Source organism: Solanum lycopersicum, chromosome 4, assembly GCF_036512215.1.
Source record: "Solanum lycopersicum chromosome 4, SLM_r2.1".
In the NCBI taxonomy this organism is placed as follows: domain Eukaryota; kingdom Viridiplantae; phylum Streptophyta; class Magnoliopsida; order Solanales; family Solanaceae; genus Solanum; species Solanum lycopersicum.
This window is the reverse complement of record NC_090803.1, coordinates 38,179,392-38,200,230: the sequence shown is the minus strand read 5'-3', so window position 1 is coordinate 38,200,230 and position 20,839 is coordinate 38,179,392.

The following is a 20,839-nucleotide window of genomic DNA, read 5'->3' as shown; positions in this document are numbered from 1 at the left end:
AGATAGAAAATCTTTAGCCTAGAAAACAGTAAACCGAATAAAATTAATCCCTTCTTAATCCAAATGATTTGAGCATCAAATAGAAAAAAAATTTTCACCCTAACTAATCTCTTCTAAGAACAATATCTTGGGCCTGGCCTCGTCTTGGACATGTGCACTTCAGTTTATGACAAAAGCGTAAGTGGAGGGTGGCTTATGCAGAAAATAATCTTGTCGTGGCCTTTACCCTACCTTGGGTATTGTGTACCTTCACTCATAGCAAAGCCATGAGTTTAGGGTGGCTATTATGACGAATGCACCAGAAAATGGGGGTTGAAAGAATAATGATAGAGAAAGAACAAAAGAAAAGTTTAAAGAAAAGTAAAAAAATTTAAAATTTGAAAATACATGTAAGAAAAGAGAACAGTCACTTACACAAAAAGAGAGAGAAGGGATAATACAAAGGCGAAAAAATATAAGAAAATTAAAAAATAGGGAGAAAGAAAAATGCCCAAAAGGTAAGACACTTAGGCGTTATGTCAAGGAGGGATAAGTCACCAAAATACATTAAAATGTTTCCTACATCACCCCGAGCCTAATTTACATGCAAAGAAAGTCCTATCATGATCCAAATAGTCTATTATTGTGAACTTGAAGCACTAAAATAACAGCCAACCTATGGAAATAAGTATAAATAAGGTGTGAAGTTGTTCCTTGAGAGGGTGTTTGATCCTTATACCCAAACTGAAGTTATTGTACGAAAAATAAGGATGTTGTTTTGAAGTGAGGACACTAGTTTAATAGTACCGGAAAATTGGTACTTAGTGACGGATCAAAGAGGATAGGTATTGGTGTGTGGTGATTTTGTGTCATGATCTTATCCGCATAAGCGATCCTTAAAGTGATAGCAAGCATAAACATAATGAACATAATCTGGAATGATAGAAATATAATTGCGAAAGCTATAATAAGGATACTCTGTATAAAGATTTTGTTGTTAGTCATAGAGCATCCCTTGAGGAGAAACAACAAATTTAAGTTCAGGGTGTTGATGTACCATTGTTTCACGGTACTTTCAATATTTTTTTCCTATGTTTAGTGTGTATCGAAGGCCTTTTTGTATTAGTTTTAATGTGTTTTTCTATTTGGTTGTAAGAAATTTGTCCTGAATGAAAACATGGAAGAATTCTGCGGAAATTGCAGATGTGACGACCTATGGAGCCATTGACGGTCCGTTGGTGGCCACCGCCTTATGAAGGAAATGTTGCTGAAGGAAGATCGGGGAATTCTCATAAAGTGTGGGGCTACGGAGGCTCTCGATGGATAGTCACCTCCACGAGAGACCGTCCTACACATCCGTCATCGCTACAAGAAAGTAGCTCCAATACCTTACTTTAAAAGATTGTAATTGTAGCGAAACGGAAGGCATTGATAGACCGTCATGCTCTCAACGGAGTATCATCCTTTTCTGTTAATGGTTAAAGATAATTGGAGAAGAAAGCAACTGAAAAAGAAGATAAGTGTGAAATGACGGGGGGCCTCAATGGTCCTTTATGGCCACGATGGTCTCGGTCCGGTCATCGACGCAGACACATTTTTGAGAAGATTTTCATTAAATAGATTTCCTTTTTATTTTAGGACTTCGTTAGTATAAATATGAATAAAACGTCGTTTTAGAGGTTAGGCTCTTGGTTATTTTTCTAATTTATAATATTGTATGTTGAATATTGGGTTTTGGAAAATACTTCATTTTTCCGGAATCATTTATTGCATTATTTTCTCGAATTCAAGTGATGTTCTGGACTTTCTTCAATCTCATTAAAGTAAGTACATGAACTATTTTCTAATCAATATGAATTGTGTAATTATGAACATCTGCAACTAAATGCATAACTCCGGTTGGGGGAACCATGGGTTAATAACAAGGTAAAAACTAGCCAAAATAAAAAATATAGAATAATGTCTTACATGTATTGATATATTGTTCATTTAGAAGCCTTTTTAATGAGTGCTCGCGTTAGAACTCGCCTTGGTGCTACTTGCAGGACCAATGAGGTAGATAATATAAAATTTTTTATCAATGTAGATTTAGTATATACTACCTAATAGGCTAGTGTCGATTGGTGCAAAGTAACAACTAAGCCATACATCGATTATGAAGCTTAATATGAGGTAAAGGTAAGGTTTATTAAAGCTTACACACATAGCCGGACAAGGGTGTGGAGTGAAATTTCCTACTTTCCCGACCAAGGAATTAGGGATACATAAATTACCACTTTGCATGCAAGATTCTAGGAAAGAATTGTTGTAGCAAGAATTACCGCGTTATGAACCTGTGGGGAACAGATATTCCCTAGTTACTCTTATCACATGATAAATCTCAAATATTCATACTTTTTACATTTTTACTGAGAAATATTTAATTTCTTTTGTAATTTAAAACCCCTCTTTTATTACCTGTTTTTAGAAAGGACTTCATTAAATAGAAGTGATCATAGGTTAAATTTATGTCTAAATCATTTTCCTCGTGGAATCCATCCAATACTTATAGTTAGGCTGTTTACTTGGTACGACCGCTTATACTTCTTTAAGAGAATTAAATTTTAGCGTATAAATATGCAATAAATGATTTCTAAGGGCTTGTACTAGACCTTCGAGAAGTGATGTAGGTCATGTTCAGACTTGAGGGATGCCCTATAGTCTAGGGTGTACTTTTGATCATGAAAAAATAGGTATCATAGAATAACATTATGAAATTGTCCTAGGATGTCTCAACACCACATCTAGTAGATTCTTATTCAATAGTGTGAGTCGTGACACATCGAGGAGAAGGAGGCTACGGGATGCTTAGGAAAGTTTCACATATTCATTCTTCAAGTCATGCCATAGAATTTTCGTCAGTAAGCTCTTCTTCTAATGTATACCTATGGTTTTTCCTAGGATATTGCTAACACTAGGGCTAATCTTGTAAGGGAAGGAGATGGCATTCAAAATCAAGAGGTTGCTCCCCAACAAAATCAAGTCCCTCCTCAATTTCCGAATGCTCCTAAAGTGGAGAATGTCACTCTAGAGAATTTTAGAACTTCAATAAACTTGTTGGCTCAAGCCTTGACAGCCCAAGGCAATAGAGAGGTGCTAGCTAACCCTATTGGGGGAATATGTGCTTATAGTATTACGGAGATCTTGAGGATGTACCCTTCAGAATTTAGTGTCTCCAAAGTGAAGGAGGTCCTAATGGGTTCATAGATGAGGATGATAAGACTCTTGCTAATATGAGATTAACATATATGGGGAAAGAGGAGAAAGTCCCTTACCTATTAAAAGATGTAGCTCAATTTTTGTCTAAGAAATGGAAAGATTCTAGGCCTATCACGACCCAAGAGTATACCTTAGATTATATTGTATACTCGAATCGCAACACGACGTACTTGACCCTTAGAAGGTATCGCACAAGCCCGTGAACATCATTAATAGCATAAATACAAAAAGTAATGCAAAATTTGAAATTTTTCTTTCAAAAACGTAGTGCGGAAGTAATTTCATAAAACATATAATATTTGTCTCACAAAAAAACTATCATATCATGAGTACAATAGTCATGTGTCACAACCCATAAAAGTCTAATCATGAAAGAACATAAAAGACAATAGTGTAGTGATTTCCTCGTATGCTAAGGACTAACGAATCTTCACTTCTTGAAAAGACTTGGAAACCCTACCTTTAATAGATACTCAAAATCCTGAAGACCCTACATGGACAACATGTAGGAAATATGTATCAGTACGATTTGTACCAGGTATGGAAACTATCATAACAAACATAAGATATTTCAAGGGTTAGAAAATAACAGACATAATCATAAGAGATAAAGACATAAGCATAACATTAATATAATAAGAAAATTAAAGCATCATGAAACATATAAGATTTCATACTTAACACTTTTTTCCCTACCTATTTAAATGAACCATATCATAAGCCACCTCCAAGTGTACTTGTACAAGGCTAAGGTATCATCTCATACTACTATCAAAGCTAATTACCTATCCTTGGTCATTATTAATCTTGATTTAATATCATATTTCATACCTAAGTTCATCATAGCATATGATCACTATGCCCCTATGCCTCCTAAAAGCACAATTGTCAAATGCATGTGAAACATCACATACTACCTCACACACTAAGCATATCTTGAAGTCAAACTATCTTATTTCATGTCATTTTAGGATTCTCTATCAGACATGTGTTATTCATACTAAATAGTATTATACCCTTATGATTTCCTAAAAACATGCTTGTGAATTGCACAGAAGGCACCCCATACTACCTCACATACTAAACCTATCTTGAAGTTATTCATGGAATGTTCACCCTTCATAGCCTTATCATTACTGAACTTTTTTTAATTAAGATTCTTCATATGTTGTCTAATTTACTAAGAAAGACAACGCTAGCCCAATCCTATCTTTGATGTACCGTGGTTTCAGATTGATTGCAATGATTTTCCCTTAAGAGTCTTAGGTCTCTAGAGCTTTTTTAGAGTTATTTTAACATGTTTTTATCTTTTTATAGGAAAGATATCCATAACTAAAATGCAATAGCCATTCAGAAAATACTGCAGAGGCTACACAAGAAGGTCATCGACAGTCCGTAGGTAGTGACTATCGATTGTAGTTAAGACAAATGGAGGAAAATCAGAGAAATTTTACAATCTGTGGGACTACAGAGAGAATCGACGTTCCGTCGATTTATCGATATGATGAGAGATAGTGCCAGTACTCGATGTTGGAGAAATTCTATGAATGGAGCGATGGAAGGAATTCATGGATAGTAGATGCATCTACGGACCGTGTTTTTGGAACGTCGATTGATTCAGAGATGATTCAATCCAAAGGAAAAAAAATGTTCTATGTCTTGAAAGACAAAAGTAGTCGACGCACTGTTGTTTCATCGATGGTCCATTTGTAGGGGTCGTCGATTACATTCGCATTTCAAACAACAGTCCTTATTTTAATTATTTTAATTTAGTACTATGTTTTCTATAAAAAATTCTCTAAAACGTCATTTTTGGAGTTAGAAATTGTTGGTTTTATTCTTATTTTGTGTTGGAGACTTATTTTTGCAATCTTTGGCAATAATTCTATTTACAGATTTGGTTTAGAGTATTATATTGAAATATCAAGTTAACTTTCTTTGTTTTTCTTCAAATTAACAAACTAAATTCATGATTTATTTGTTTACAATGGTGAATTGTGTTCTTTCATGCATGTGCAACTGAATACACAACAAGGGTTTTGGGAACCATGGCAATAAAAAAAGTTAACCTTGCTAAATAATAAATCTCAAATAGGTTCTTGCTTGTATTGATAATTCTATTGTTTAGAAGTCTTTTTATTGGTGGGAAAAATTACAACTCTCCTTGTTACTACTTGTCGTACCAAGGAGTTAGTCAATAGGAAAAGAATTATCACCATAGATTTAGTCGGATACTATCTAATAAGCTAGTGTTGATTAGTGCAAAGTAATAACTAAGCCATACATCGATTATGATGCTTATTATAAAGTAAATGTATGGGTTAGTTGTTTATACACACATGTTTTGAACAATGTACTGAGTGAAATTGTCTAGATGCCAGACCAAGTATTAGATATACCAAACTTATTACATTGCATGCAAACCAGTAGGGAAGAATTTTTATTTCTAGGAATACGGAGTTATGAACCTATGGGGAAGAAATACAACCTAGTTTATATAACATTTTGATTAAAAATCAATCTTTACTTTTGATTTCTTGTTTACTTGTAAGTATTAAAGAATCTTGTTTCATAAGCCCCCCCCCCCATTCTAAATTACTTGTGTTCAAAGAAAGCTTGGCTAAAAAGATGTAATTGTACATTGAAGTTAATTCTAAACCATTTTTTCCTCATGGGATCGACCCCAACCTACTAGTTAGATTCTTTACTTGATACAACCACTTATATTTTTAGGGAGGCGTAATTTGAGTATATCATTGTTTGGCATCGCTGCCGAGGAAAGTGGGTTTTAGATTAAATTTAAATACATTACTAATATTTAGTAAAAAAAATCCTGAATTTATTTTTTCATTTTGTTTTTGTCTCTGTTAGGTTTATATTTAGTGTATGCCATGTACAAAAAGCCTAGGAGAAAAACTTACTCCATTCTATGCTACAATTAACCATACAGTACTAAGAATCGAAAATCAATAGAACCCTGCCAATCTAGTTGATGGGCAATTCGCCAACCTCCACTACCGCTTAAACTATACAATCAAGTCCAAATTAATATGGAGAATGCATTGAGGTTCCATCCCCCAGCACTAATACCTCAGGATTACTATAGGGCAATGTTAACATTGATGAGTCCGATGGACCTCTTGTCCTACCTGATTTTCTACCAGGGCACACATTTATGGTGACGGGCACCCTGATGCAAATGCTTACCGCGAGAAGTTATTTTCATGACTTCCATTAGAGGATCCTCATTCTCACAAAGCCAAATTAAGGTCTTTGTGTAAGAGTTGTGTGAATAGGCCATAGTTAGATATTAAATCATTGGGTTGCGAGTGTTTCCTCTATCACTAACAAGAGATGCCGCCATATGATTTACTGAATTTCCCTACAGCTCCATTTAAAATTGTTATCAGTTGAGAGATGTGTTATTTGTAAGGTATTATCTAGTTTCTAAGAGGCTCTACAAGAATGATAATGTGAATAACTTTGTGGCAATACCTGGGAAGTCAGTAAGTAGCTCTTGGGACATATTTACTATATTTGTGAGAGGTGTCCCAAACCATCGCATTGATGATCAGTAGTTGAAGCAGTACTTGACACTGTTGCGGGGGGTTCCTATGGTGAGCGCACATATGCGGAAATCACAGAGATGTTAGAAAAAAATCTCGCAACAAAAAAACATGGATTACTAGAATGTAAGACACATGAAGAACCACCTTCTTAGTACAAGCTACAAAAAGAACAGAACAACGGATGAGATGCGTGAAGATTCTGTTAAAATAAGAACTGAGCTAGAGTTAGTTTTAAAACATGTGAGAGGGGGTGAAGAGAAAGTAAATGCAGCGAACTACTTAACTAAACCACCCCACCTATAGATGAGTATTATTATTAAGAAGACTCAGATGAAATGAATGAGCAGACGGGGGGTTTCAGATCAAACACTCAAGGCTCTAATCCAAAGAATTGGGCCGAAGGATAAGGAAATAAAGGTCGTAACTACGGTAACTCGAATCGAGAAGGTAAATATATTTAAAATGGGAACTATAACCTCAAAAAAAAACTTCAACTAGAGTAATTATGGTAATAGGAATGATAGGTGTGGGCCCTATATTCAAAAAAAATTGGGAAGTTTCTCATAGGGACAGTGGAGGTAGTATGGCTCGAGTTGAAGATATGTTACAAAAAAATGATGAGGAGATTTGATAGTAGTGATGAGCATGCCAAGGATATGAGATGTCATTTAGCTAATATTTCGCAAAGGGTAGATGCTTATTTGTTTTCATTCAACCATCATGATCTATAGATGGCTCAATTGTCTACTATTGTGAATCTGCGCCAACATGGTACTCTTCCTAACAATACCATTCAAAATTCTAAAAATGATAGGTATTGAATTGAGGTCACTACTTGAAGGGGTAAGCAAACCATTCATCCATCTATGTCGTCTGTGGTACATGATGATATGATAAAATACAAAGAAGTTGGAGAGACAAGTGGAGAGTTGGTGGACAACGTGACGATAGAAGTACAAGTGTCTTAGAGATTAATGCTCATTCCTAGACCTCAACCACCATTACCGCGGATGTCAAATACTCTGCTTTATTACAATGTTTAAATAGCTTTCTATCAATGTCTCTAGAACAAATGTCCGGTTATATGAAGTTTATGAAGGATATGGTGACAAACAAGCGATAGATAAGTTTTGAGGATGATGATAGAATGAAACATTGTAGCGTTATTGCTACACGGTCTAAGGCACGATGTGATCTTGCTTCAAGCATAAACCTCATGCACTTTTCCGTCTATATGAAGTTGGGCTTGGGTGACCCAAAGCTCACTGTGATGAGGTTACTGATGGTTGATCGAACAGTTAAGAGACCTATTGGTATACCCCATGATCGGCATGTGAAAGTGGAGTCATTTATATTTTGAGCTGATTGTATGATTCTTAACTGTGAGGTTGATTTTTAGGTTACCGTTGTTCTAGGGAGGCCACAGCCAAAGGGAGTGATTTGTTGATATGGAAAAGCAACTTTCAATATCTTTAGTTCCATGAAGAAGAGTGTTGATGTCCAAACTATATTTTTTATATCCTATAGAGTTGAGACTATATCTGAGGTACAAATTGAAGACAGAGTAGGCATCGAGACACTAGCGGCATTGATTATGAATTTTTAGAGTAATGGTAATGAAGAGTATGGGTTTTACTGGTCACAGTAGAACAAAATGAATATAGGCAAAAACAAAGGAAATTGGAGTTACATATTCAGCATTACGAATCTCGACCGCGTAATCATCTATTGAAGAGTATAAAAAATTAGAGCTTAAGGCTCTACCGGAGATAATTGCAGCATATTTAAGTGGACAACAATTAGAATGTTTATTTGAGGATTTGAAGAGGTTAAAACGAGTGATTAGTTGCACTATTGCGGACATCATTGGGATCCCCTCCAGTATTTGTTTACACAAAATCCAAATCTTGCAAGATCATAAACTGAGTATTGAGAACCAAAGAAGGTTGAGTCCACATAAGAACGAGGTAGTGAAAAAAGAGATGATCAAATGGTTGGATGCCATAGTCATCTATCCCATTGCAGAGAGTAGTTCGGTATGCCATCTCCAATGAATACATAAAAAGAGCGGAATGAAAGTGATGCCTAATGCGAGGAACAATCTTGTTTCAATACGGCCAGTGACCGGTGGACCGTTTTTACGGACTACTGGAAAATGAATGCATGGACTGACAAGGACCATTTTCAATGCTCTTTATGGATAAGATGTTAGATAGACTTGCAGGAAAAGGAAGATATTGTTTTCTTAATGGTTATTCGGGTTACAATCAAATCTCCATTGCCCTTGAGGATCAATATAAAACAACTTTTACTTTCCTTAATGGGACATTTGCATTCAAAAAGATGTCGTTTGGGTTATGCAATGCACTGATGATTTTTCAATAGTTGGCGACTCATTTGATCTATGTTTGAGTCTTTTGGCTGAGGTACTAAGAAGATGTGAAGATTGTAATCTTATGCTTAATTGGGAAAAATGTAAAATAAGGCATAGTAATAGGCCATCATATCTCGGACAAGGGATTAGAAGTTGATCAAGCTAAAGTCAATGTTATTGAAAGGCTTCCCCAACATATCACTGTAAAAGGTGTGAGAAGTTTTCTTGGAAATATAAGTTTCTACTGGAGGTTTATCATGGATTTTTTAAAAATTGCACATCCCTTTTGGATAATACTTGAGAAGTAATGGAAGTTCTATTTCGATGAATTCTCTCTGAAAGTGTTATGATAATTAAAGGAGAATTTGGTGTATTCACCTATTATTATTTCACGATATTATAGTAAACCTAATTTAGGTGATGTGTGATGTGAGTGGGATTGCTCTTGGTGTGGTATTGGGATAAATAAAGGATAAAATACTTCACCCAATTTATTATGTAAATAAGGCCTTGAATGAAGCTCAAAAGAATTACACAATAATTGAGCAAGAGCTTTTTACAATGTTATTTGCTTTCAAAAAATTTCTCTCTTATTTGCTCATAAGAAGGGTCATAATACATACAAACCACTCCTTTTTGAGGTATTTGATGGCTATGAAGGATGCGAAGCTAAGGTTTATTAGATGGGTGCTATTACTGAACTGTTTGATTTTGAAGTAAAATATAGAAAGGAGACTGAGAATCAAGTTTCTGATCACTTGAATAAATTAGAGGATGAAGCTATGCATGAAGTGGCAGAGAAGGGTAAAACTGATGATGCATTCTGTGATGAACATGTACTAGGCGCCTCTCAAGATTTGATCCCATGGTTCATAGATTTTGCGAATTATTTGGCTAGTGATATAGTTCATTAGGACTTGTTTTTCCATCAGAGAATAAATTTCATGTACGATGTCAAAAAAGTATTTCTTGATGAGCCTTATTTATATCAAAGTTGTGCTAATTGGATAATTCATTTTTTCGTACCAGAAGTTGAGATGTTGAGAGTTTTGGAGGCATGTCATTCCTCACTTGTGGGAGGCACCAAAGTGGTATCCGGACTGTGCATAAAATTTTGCAGTCGTGGTATTATTGGCCAACCATTCACAAGAATGCTCACGAGTTTTCCAAGTCACGTGGTAGGTGCCAAAGAGATGAAGGAATTTCGAAGAGGAAAGATCTCCCTTTAAATCCTATTCTAGTGATTGGGTTATTTTATATTTGGGGCATTGACTTTATGGGCCCTTTTGTGAGTTCACGAGGAATGAAGTATATACTTGTGGTGGTTGGCTATATGTAAAAATGGGTGGAAGCTATAGCATTTCCTAACAATAAAGGAAAGAGTAAACCTACAAAAATTATTAGTGATCGGGGCTATTATTTTTGTAATGAGTTGTTCAAAGGGTTATTAGAGAAATATAGGGTTTGCCATAACCTAGAAACTCCTAATCATCCACAGACTAATGGAAAACTTTTGCAGTCCAATCTAGAGATGAAGAAAATTATCGCAAGAATGGTGAATGCTAATAGTACGGATTGGTCAAGGAGGCTTTATGATGAACTTTGGGCGTAACAGATAGCATACAAGACTCCCATAGGTATGTATCAATACCAACTTTTATATGAGAAGGCTTTTCACTTGCAGGTTGAGTTAGAGCACAAAGCAATGTGGGAAATGAAGAAATTAATGAAGGATTTGAATTGAGAAGTGGAACAAAGACTTAATGGATTAAATGAGCTTGATGCATTTCGCCTCAAAGCATATGAAAGTTCATCCATCTACAAAGAGAAGATAATGAAGTACCACGACCAAAAGATTAAAAAGAGAGAATTTGTGGTTGGGGACTTGGTGCTTCAATTCAAATATAGGCTACACTTATTGCTGGGCAAACTTATGTCCAAGTGGACGGGACCATTCCTTATCACTAATGTGTTCTCACATTGAGTGGTTGATTTTTATAATAAGGAGTGTGAAAAGTTCACAGCAAACAAGCAAAGGATTAAGAGCTACTTGGGTCATGTGGAGCGTGTCCAAGACGTTGTTGAATCATATCAACTTATTGAGGCACAACTTGTTTTTTTAAAGTTTTATTTCATTCTCATTTATACACTAGTGTTGGCTATAGATTAGTGTAGAGTACGTGTCTCAAAAGTGAATATAGAAACACAAAAGGAATAGCATAATCTATGCTACATCAGCAGGGACCAAAACAAAAACCTGCAGAAAATGGTCTGGTGCACAAAAAACTCATTAAATACAATAATACATAATATGACATTCTCCTCTAAGGTTATCAAAAAACTTACTTAAGTAATTCAAGAAGATATCACACATACACCCTCTCCAAGCTTACCTAAATAATTCTTATGACTACCTAAGTTTAGATCATGTGTACTTTATCAATTTAGTTTCCTATCTAGAGTAATAATTAAGATTGTCCTAGGTATTACATGAAGAGACCATTCTTAAGCCCCCTTCACACCTTAACAAGGCAATCCTTAAACTACTCTTGGTAAGTATTTATTCATTAACATACTTTCTAACATAATTCATTATCTTTATTAATTCATTAAAAGACAGTAAAAATTTAAGGACATTTAGGTAATGGTCTTGGAGAAGACCTAGGGACTCACTCACTAACATCTTCAAAGCCTTATCGTGCAATGCTTGGATAGCGTTCCATACAACAACCTAAACATCATAGACATTATCCAACACTAGTAGGTATTCCATATGATAAGAATAGCCAATAACCAACATAGACCATGGTATCTAAGAATGGAATCCGGGGTCAACCCTACTTTATTAAAGGGTGTTCTACTTGCCAATGGTAGAATTCGGACACAGCCCATCTAGGCACATGATTATGGAATATGAATGGTTTCGTTGTTATCTCACATCATCTAATTTAGAGAAACTCCCCAATCATAATTACTAGGTGCTAGAGTTTGTTCTCGTAGAGTATTTGAATAATGGAGTACATGAAGAGGTCCCATATCTAGTTCACAACCCATCACATTAAAACTTACCAAATAGGTCCCCTAGTGTTGCCTTACATTGGGCAATAGGATAACTCAATAACTTTCCTAAAGATTATAACATGTCGTTCTAGCCAATCAACCCTAAGTCCACCATTCACACAAGAAGGATACCAATACGGCTTTCAACTTCGAGGCTAGCGTGATTAATTAATAATTCAATATCCCTAATAAAACCACACAAGAATTCAATAGCATAATGACATAATCAAGTCAATCACAAGGTAGTCAATACTAGGGTTTCATGAATTGCATGAGTTTATAGATTATATAGCTTTAAAATCATCAAATTAACATTAATTCAATAATTATATAATGATTTAAAATGTTTTATGCAAGAACCCATAGTTAAATATCAAAATAGGAAAATTTTATCATTGAAATACTTTGAAAATCCCTTTGAAGATTGGCTCCTTGAAGAAAAAAGATTCAAGTATGATGACCTCAATTTATGCTAGACGATGAATTTGATTATTTGATGGAGAATCGCAAAAGAATCTTGAATTCATTTTAGATTGTGAAAAGTTAATTCATCTAAGTTATTAGACTTATTAAAACCATTTAAAATACCTAAAATGACCCTAAGATGTCGTCCAACTAATTTAAGGAAGTCTAGGAGAAATATCTAAAATTTCCTTGGGCTGGATGAGACACGTGCAGAAAATTGCAGGTGCTAAACGATGGATGGCACTGACGCCCTGTAGCCCAACCTACGTACCGTCCTGCTGGTCCATGCTTTGGGTAAGAGGCTGGCATTTAAAACTCAAGATCCCCATGCCTAATTTTCACCCACTCCTCCATCAACAGGGCGTCGACCAGCCTATAAGGCATCGTTTGCCTCCATTGTTTGAGGCTAGTTTTATCACCTTTTGGCTATTGAGTTGGTTCCTTCTCAAAGGCCCTTGGTTTGTCCTTGGGGTGTTTTTCCCACGTGTTTCCAACTCTTATAAATTTTTATACATGGTTAGGACCTATCACATCATTTTTTTCAAAAATGAACACGTAAAACTCGATGAAACATACTAAGACACACAAGAATGTTTCAAGGTAAACCTTTCGAACGTCATGGACGTTTTACCGCAAAACATCATGAAACTTTAAACACTGCCTAATAACCTCATTAAAACCCATTTTAGGACTTCAAGTCATCAAGACAAAAGTGTTAGGATCTAGTTTCACATAAGTCATTTTAGAGGTGTTACAATATGCCCCACTTTGACAACATTCGTCCTCAAATGACACTTACTTCATTTTAAATACTTTCAAGAGATAAGAAACTCAAGACACTAAGAACATAAATATAACACACTATAAAAAATTCATACATAGAACGAGCACCAATTTCATATACTTTTAGAGAATCAAAACACAACAAGAGGATAGAAAAATGTACGACTCATTATGGCACAAGACTCACATTCTTCATTTAAAATAGAAATAACTCCTTCTTCTTTCATTATCACGCTTATATACATCAATTATACACATTACAATCATTTCCAACAAAAGAGCATTTTGGTCAAAATTTGCAAATCTTTACAGTGGACTGTTACGCCAACATACAGATTATGGTCAAGTTTCCAAAAATGCAACTCTTAAGAAATTAATGATGAAAGCATGATATATGAGATATAAAACCACATAAACTCAATTCACAACATAATTATAGTTTCATGAAGTTCACAATAGAAGGAATCAATGAAATTCAATTCCAACAAGACTCTTAAACAAAATGCAACATGCTACTATGACATTCTAACTCTCAAGCTAGAGTTGAATAGAAGAGATGTGATCATAATCAAAACTCTATTATTCACCATACCTCTACACTTAGAAGGAACTCATAACAACTAAAAAAGAAGAATTTATAACGTTCCAACAACAGTATCATCATCCTACTTTGAACCCTTAGCCTGGAATACATAGAAATGAGCCTTCTTTGGAGCATCATCACCCGGAACACTTGCAGTAACTCGCTTGCCTTCTTTTCCTCTAGCTGCAATAGTAGGAAAATCCCTCAAGTTATGTCCATCCTTAAAAAAACCAAAAGCAATTCTCGATGACAACTAGACATTTCCCGTAGTGGTTCTTCCCACAAGTAGCACAAGTAGGCTTACCACCTTCTGAATTACTACCCTTCTCATGTTTGACTTTAGGATCCCTAGGTTCAACTTGAATTGGATCCTTCTTGTTAAACCTAGGTTAGTTTTTCTCAACTTGTCCACTCATCTTCAATTTTCTAGAAATCCTAATAAGCTTGGACTCCTCAATGCATTAAAAGTTCATGTCACCATGAACAATGGATATACAACATTCTTTTTTTACAAGGTCGGCAACACCGTTCACAAACCTACCATATCATCCCAAGGGTTAGACACCAAGGATGGATAATTCATAGACACCGTAGTCAAATTAAAGAAATAATCCTCAACACTCATTTTGTCTTTCTTAATATTAATGAGCTCTTCAAGCTTCACCTCCTTCCTTTCACGGGAAAATTACTTTCCTAAGAAATCCTCCTTAAAGTCCTCCCAGTTTATAAGAGCTTACTCTACCGGCCTATTATCTTTTCATTGACTGTACCACACTTGAGTAGCCTCCCTCAATTGGTACGAAGCTAACTACGCCTTCTCCTGAGATGTCACCCCCATGGCACTCAACAACCTACAAACACCATCTAGAATCTCTTGGGGATCCTCTCCCACCATAGACCAATGAAATATAGGAGGATTCGTCCTCACAAAATCTCTCAATATAGATTTCATAGTGGTCGCCATACCAATTACCCTAGGCTCAAAACATCTATTCGCATGAGTAGTCATGGCTCTGGCTCAAGAAAGTAGAGCCTCTCTACTCTCAATAATTAAACAACCGGAACCACATTACCTTCACCTCAAATAGGGACTTGAACACCTTGTGGAGAAATTTGAGCTTCTTGAGGAACAGGAACTACTTGTGGAGCTAGTCCACCTTGAGGAACTTCCTCTTGTACTCCTTCTTCCAACATCAGAGCGGCCATCCTTCTAGTAGTCATATCCCTACAGACACAAATAAAATAATTAATAAGAAAACTCATAAATTTTACTCTATGGCACCACACAGGAGTAGAGAAAGAAGGGAAACTTTATCTTCATATAGCCTAAGGCATATTGATGTGTCACAACTCTCACCGATGATCTAAACTCTACTAAACATGGCTTTATAAGACTTTTTGACTACTAAGACAACTTTCATAACATTGCTCTAATACCATGTTTTTCACATTCTCAGAGTAAGCCCTAGAAGATATGATGTTCTCGGATCGCGACACGGAATACTTGACCTCTCAAAGGTCTTGTACAAGCTCTTTGACATCATTCATTACATAAATGTATGTAAAGTAGTACGGAATTAAAACTTCTCTCACAAAATAATTTAAAAAATATCTCATAACAAAACATAGGAAAATATTAAGTCTCAACATATGCCAATCTTAGACACAAGATTATTTGGGACACCAACCATAAAATACGAAATATAAGATTACTTAGTCTATTACAATACGTGAATAAAAGATGTCTAAAGATAGTTATGACCTTGAGTCATGTGAGGGCATACTTCAAGTTTTCTTGAAAAATTTCTAGTTTCCAAGCTTTCCTTCAAGACGCTTCTCATCTTTCACTTACACCTTTAGATACAGAAAAAATGTATGGAATTAGTACAATGCATGTTCTAAGTATGACATCATTCATATATTAATGAGAAACAAACAATTACGAGAAACATGCTCTTTTTATTAGATATTGATTTTAAAAAATAAGAATTACATGTAAACACCAACCATGATATTTTGAACACATTAAAAGTTATACACAATTTTTATCAACTTGTAGTATACTACAGTAATATTAGAGTCAGCCTTATAGTGACTTCACTGTAACTTCAACCGAAACTCACACCTCATAATATAGCATCAATAACACAGACAAAACACATAAACTTGAGATCCTCTTACCAAAGGTGATTCTAAGCATCCCTTGAGTGAGTTATGAAGCGACTGCATATATAATCCCTTCAGACACACCTAAGAGAACCATTAGACTACCTATGATAAGATTATTCTCATTACACACAATAATACATAATATGACATTCTCGCCCCGAAGGTTATCAAAATCTTAGTCAAGTAATTCAAGAATAGACCGCCCATACACCATCTCCAAGCTTACCTACATAATCCTTAAACCTACCTAAGTTTACATCATGTATACTTTGTCAATTTACTTTCCCATATAGAGTTATTCTTATGAATTCCCTAGGTAAGACATTAAGAGACCATTCATATGCTCTCTTCACACCTTAACTAGGCAATTCCTAAACTTCTCTAGGTAAGTACTTATTCATTAACATACTTTCCAACTTAAGTCATTATCTTCATTAATTCATTAAGAGACATTTAAATTTAACGGGAATTCAAGTAATCGTGCATTGCATGTATAGCGTTCCATAAAACTACCTAAACTTTATATAATTTCTTCAACACTAGTAGGTATCCCATATGATGAGAATAGGAAATAACTAATGTAGACCATGGTAGCAAAGCAAGGAATTTGGACTCAACCCTACTCCGATAAAGAGTGTTCTACTTGCCAAAGGTAGAAATAGGAGACAACAAATGTAGGCACATGATTATACAATACAAAGGGCTTATTTGTTCTCTTACATCATCATATTCAGAGAAACTCGCCAGGCATACTCACTTAGTGCTAGCCTTTATTCGTAAATAGTATTTATATAAAGAAGTACATGAAGAGGTTCCATATCTAGTTCACAACCCAATCATATTACACCTTACCAAAGAGGTCTCTAAGGGTTGAATTACATTGGTTAAGAGGATAGCTCAATGACTTTCCTAAAGTTCATTACTTGTCGTTCAAATTAATCAATCCTAAGTCCACCATTTGCACAAGAAGGATACAATTACCGATTTCAACTTCAAGTATATGTTAACCTTCAAAATAGGATGAAGGTTCCATATAAAAGACATTCTTAATAATGTCCAAGGTCTCATGTCAATCACACATTCAAGACAAAAAAACTTTACCATACTACGTCAAGAACTCATATTAACATTGTACATGTATCAAATGAGGGACACAACTCAACCTAAAGAAGACACACTCCAACTCCACATATAGGTCACCGTATTCACTACTGTTATCATCAATCAAAGTATCACAAGTATCATATAATCTGTCATGAAACATCATACTTCAACATCAAACAGTACAAATAATGACCTAATTATAGACTACTAGAAACACATATCATCACTAGGATAACTCATGTTTTGACTCCACATAAATACATAAGTCATCATGACCTTCACGAATTTCACATATTAAAGTTATAACATGATAAAACAATAATACATAAAGTAATTTCGACGAGGCCACAGTGATTCACAGTTGCAAAAGTAATGTCGACAAGGCCACATAATTCACAAGTGTAGCACATAAGAATCACCACCATAAGTGGACCGTACAGACCATCAAGCCCTATAATGCACAATATAGAGAAAGTTAGGTCAACTTACCATCAATTTGACCTCAAAACTCCAATTCCTAGCCGATTCAACAAACACAATATACCAGGGTCTTACCAATAGCCATAGTCAATAATTCAATTGAATAATCATAATATACAATGAACTCAAGGTAATAAAAAATTAATATATCTATGTAGGTCATCCTATTATCAATTTAGTATGATTAATTCATAATTCAATATCCCTAAACACACAACACAATAATTCAATAGAATAATGACATAATTAAATCACCCACAAAGTAGTCAAAACTACTATTTCATGAATTGCAAGGGTTCATAGAGTTTTAGGTTTCATCATTAAATTAACATCAATTCAATCAATATGAATAATTAAAGATTTTTTATCAACAACCAATGGCTAGATGTCAAAATAGGACAATTTTATCATAGAAATACTTTTAAATCAATGTGACAATTGGCTTCTTGAATAAAACAGATCCAAGGAGAAAGAGCATACCTCAATTTATTCGAGATTTATAGTTTCATGAAATTTTTGTGTAATCACCAAAGAATCTTCAATCCATCCTCTATATTGATTTTTGTCTCTGATGGAGTTCTAAAGAGTTCTTTTGAGAATTTGGTTTTTGACTTTTAAAAGTGATTTCATCTAAGTATTTAAGACTTAAAACCCCAATTAAAATACTTAAAATGAAACTAAGACGTCGTCCAACTAATTTTAGAAAGTGTAGGTAAAATACCCAAAATGTCCTTAATCTGGCCGAGGCAGTTGCAGAAAATTGCAAGTATCAAACGACGTATGTTACTAACGATAGGTAGCCCATGAAATGGACCGTTCTCCTGTTCCGTGGTTTGGGTCAGAGGCTAAAATTTGGAGCTCAAGCTCCTACTACTAATTCTAAACCTAATCCTCCATCGACGCTGCGTTGACCAACCTACAAGAGTCGATTGCCTCCGTAGTTTAGGGCTTGTTTAGACAACTTTTGCCTTTTGACTTGGGTCCTCTTCAAGGGCACTTGGCTGGTCCTTGGGGAGTTTTTCTAGGACATTTCCAACTGTAATATGTTCCTTCACATTATTAGGACCTTTAACATCAATTTCATTTAAAACTTGACAAAACACTATATGACACACAAGCACCATTCAAGGAAAACCTTTCAAGCGTCATGGACATTCTTTGATGTTTAACCTCCAAACTGCATGAAAACTTAAATAGTGCCTCCCAATCTCATATTAATCAATTTTGGGACTTCAAATTATCATGAAAAAATTATATTATCTAGTTTCACCTATGTCATTTTAGAGGTAATGCACTTAGATTGTGAGGTAGAATGAGATTCTTTACATGTATTACACAAGTGTGTTTTGAGGTGGCCTAGGGCCATAGTGATCATATGTTATATGAACTTAAGGTCTTAATTATTATAGTAGATTATGATCAATAATGACCAAAGAGATGTACTTAGCTTTGGTAGTAGTATGGGATGATACCTTAGCCTTGCACAAGTATACTTGGAGGTGACTCTTGAAGTAGTTCATTTTTAGTAAGAATTACAATGAGTTAATTATGAAATATTATATGCATTAAGATTATTTATTATGTTTATGATGTTCATTATATGCTTATGCGTTTATCTCTTATGCTTATGTCAATTGTTGACAAACCCTTTGAGATATCTTATGTGTGGTATGATAGTTTCCATACATGGTACAGTTCGTACTAACACGTAGTTTTACTACATTCTAATCTAATGTAGGGTATTGAGGAGATTTAGTTGCTTTCAAGGTGTAGAGTTTCCAAGGCTTTCAAGAAGTGAAGATGGTTGAGTCATAATAGAATCCAAGGACACCAACACTGTGATGTCTTTTAAGTTCATTGCAATGTTAGACATTTATGGGTTATGACCCAATACTAATGTACTCCTGATTCCATAGATTTATTTTGAGACATATGTTACATGTTTTATGAAATGATTCCGCGTTATGTTTGAAATAAAAAAATTATTTCTACATTACTTTTGTATCATATGCAATGAATAATGTCTAAGGGCTTGTACAAAACCTCCAAGAGGTCATGTATGTTGTGTTCCGACTTGGGGATACCTTCTTTTCTTGGGTGTGCTTTGGGTCATGACAAACATGGAATAAGAAATAAGGTTATTAAATTGTCCTAGAATGTCCCAAAACTGCCTTTAGTATAGTTTTATTCATCTTTGTGAGCCCGGACAGATCGATGAGCGGGATGATATGTGATGCTTAAGAATTTTGCACTTCTTTATGCTTTAAGTCGTGCCATAAAACTTGACTTGAGTAAGCCTTTCTTCTAATGTTTGCCTATGATTTTTTTCCAATTTACGGCTAACACTAGGGCTAATGCTAGAAGGATGGAGATAAAATTGAGAATTAAGAGGTTCCTCCCCAATGAAATCATTTCCATCCTCAAGTGCCTAATGCTACTCAAGTGGATAGTGTAATTCTAAAGGAATTTAGGACTTATATGAACTTTTTAGTTCAAGCCTTAAGATCCTAAGCCAATAAGGAGGTGGTGACAAACCCTATTGGGAGAATAGGTTGTTATAGGATTAGGGAGTATTTGAGTATGAAACCTCTGGAATTTTGTGTCTCTATGGTGGAGGAGGATCCAAATGGGTTCATAGACTATAAGACTCTTGCTATTACGGAATTGACTTCTAGGAAGAAAGAGGAGCTAGAAGCTTACGAATTGAAATGTATAGCTCAATTAGTATGAGAAATGGAAAGATATGAGGACATGAAGAGCGGGTCCCATAGATTGTGAGACTTTTAAGTCAGCTTTTCTTGATAGGTCCTTTCCTAGGGAATTGAGGGAGGCTAAGTTGGGGGAACTTATAAACCTCAAGGAATGAAAGTTGAGTGTTAAGGAGTATATTTTGAAGTGCACTCAATTGTCTAAGTATGTTACAAGATTGGTACAAAACCATAGAGACTTGATGAATAGGTTCAAGACGGGGGTTTCCAAACTAGTTGAAGAAGAGTGTCATATGGCAATGTTTGT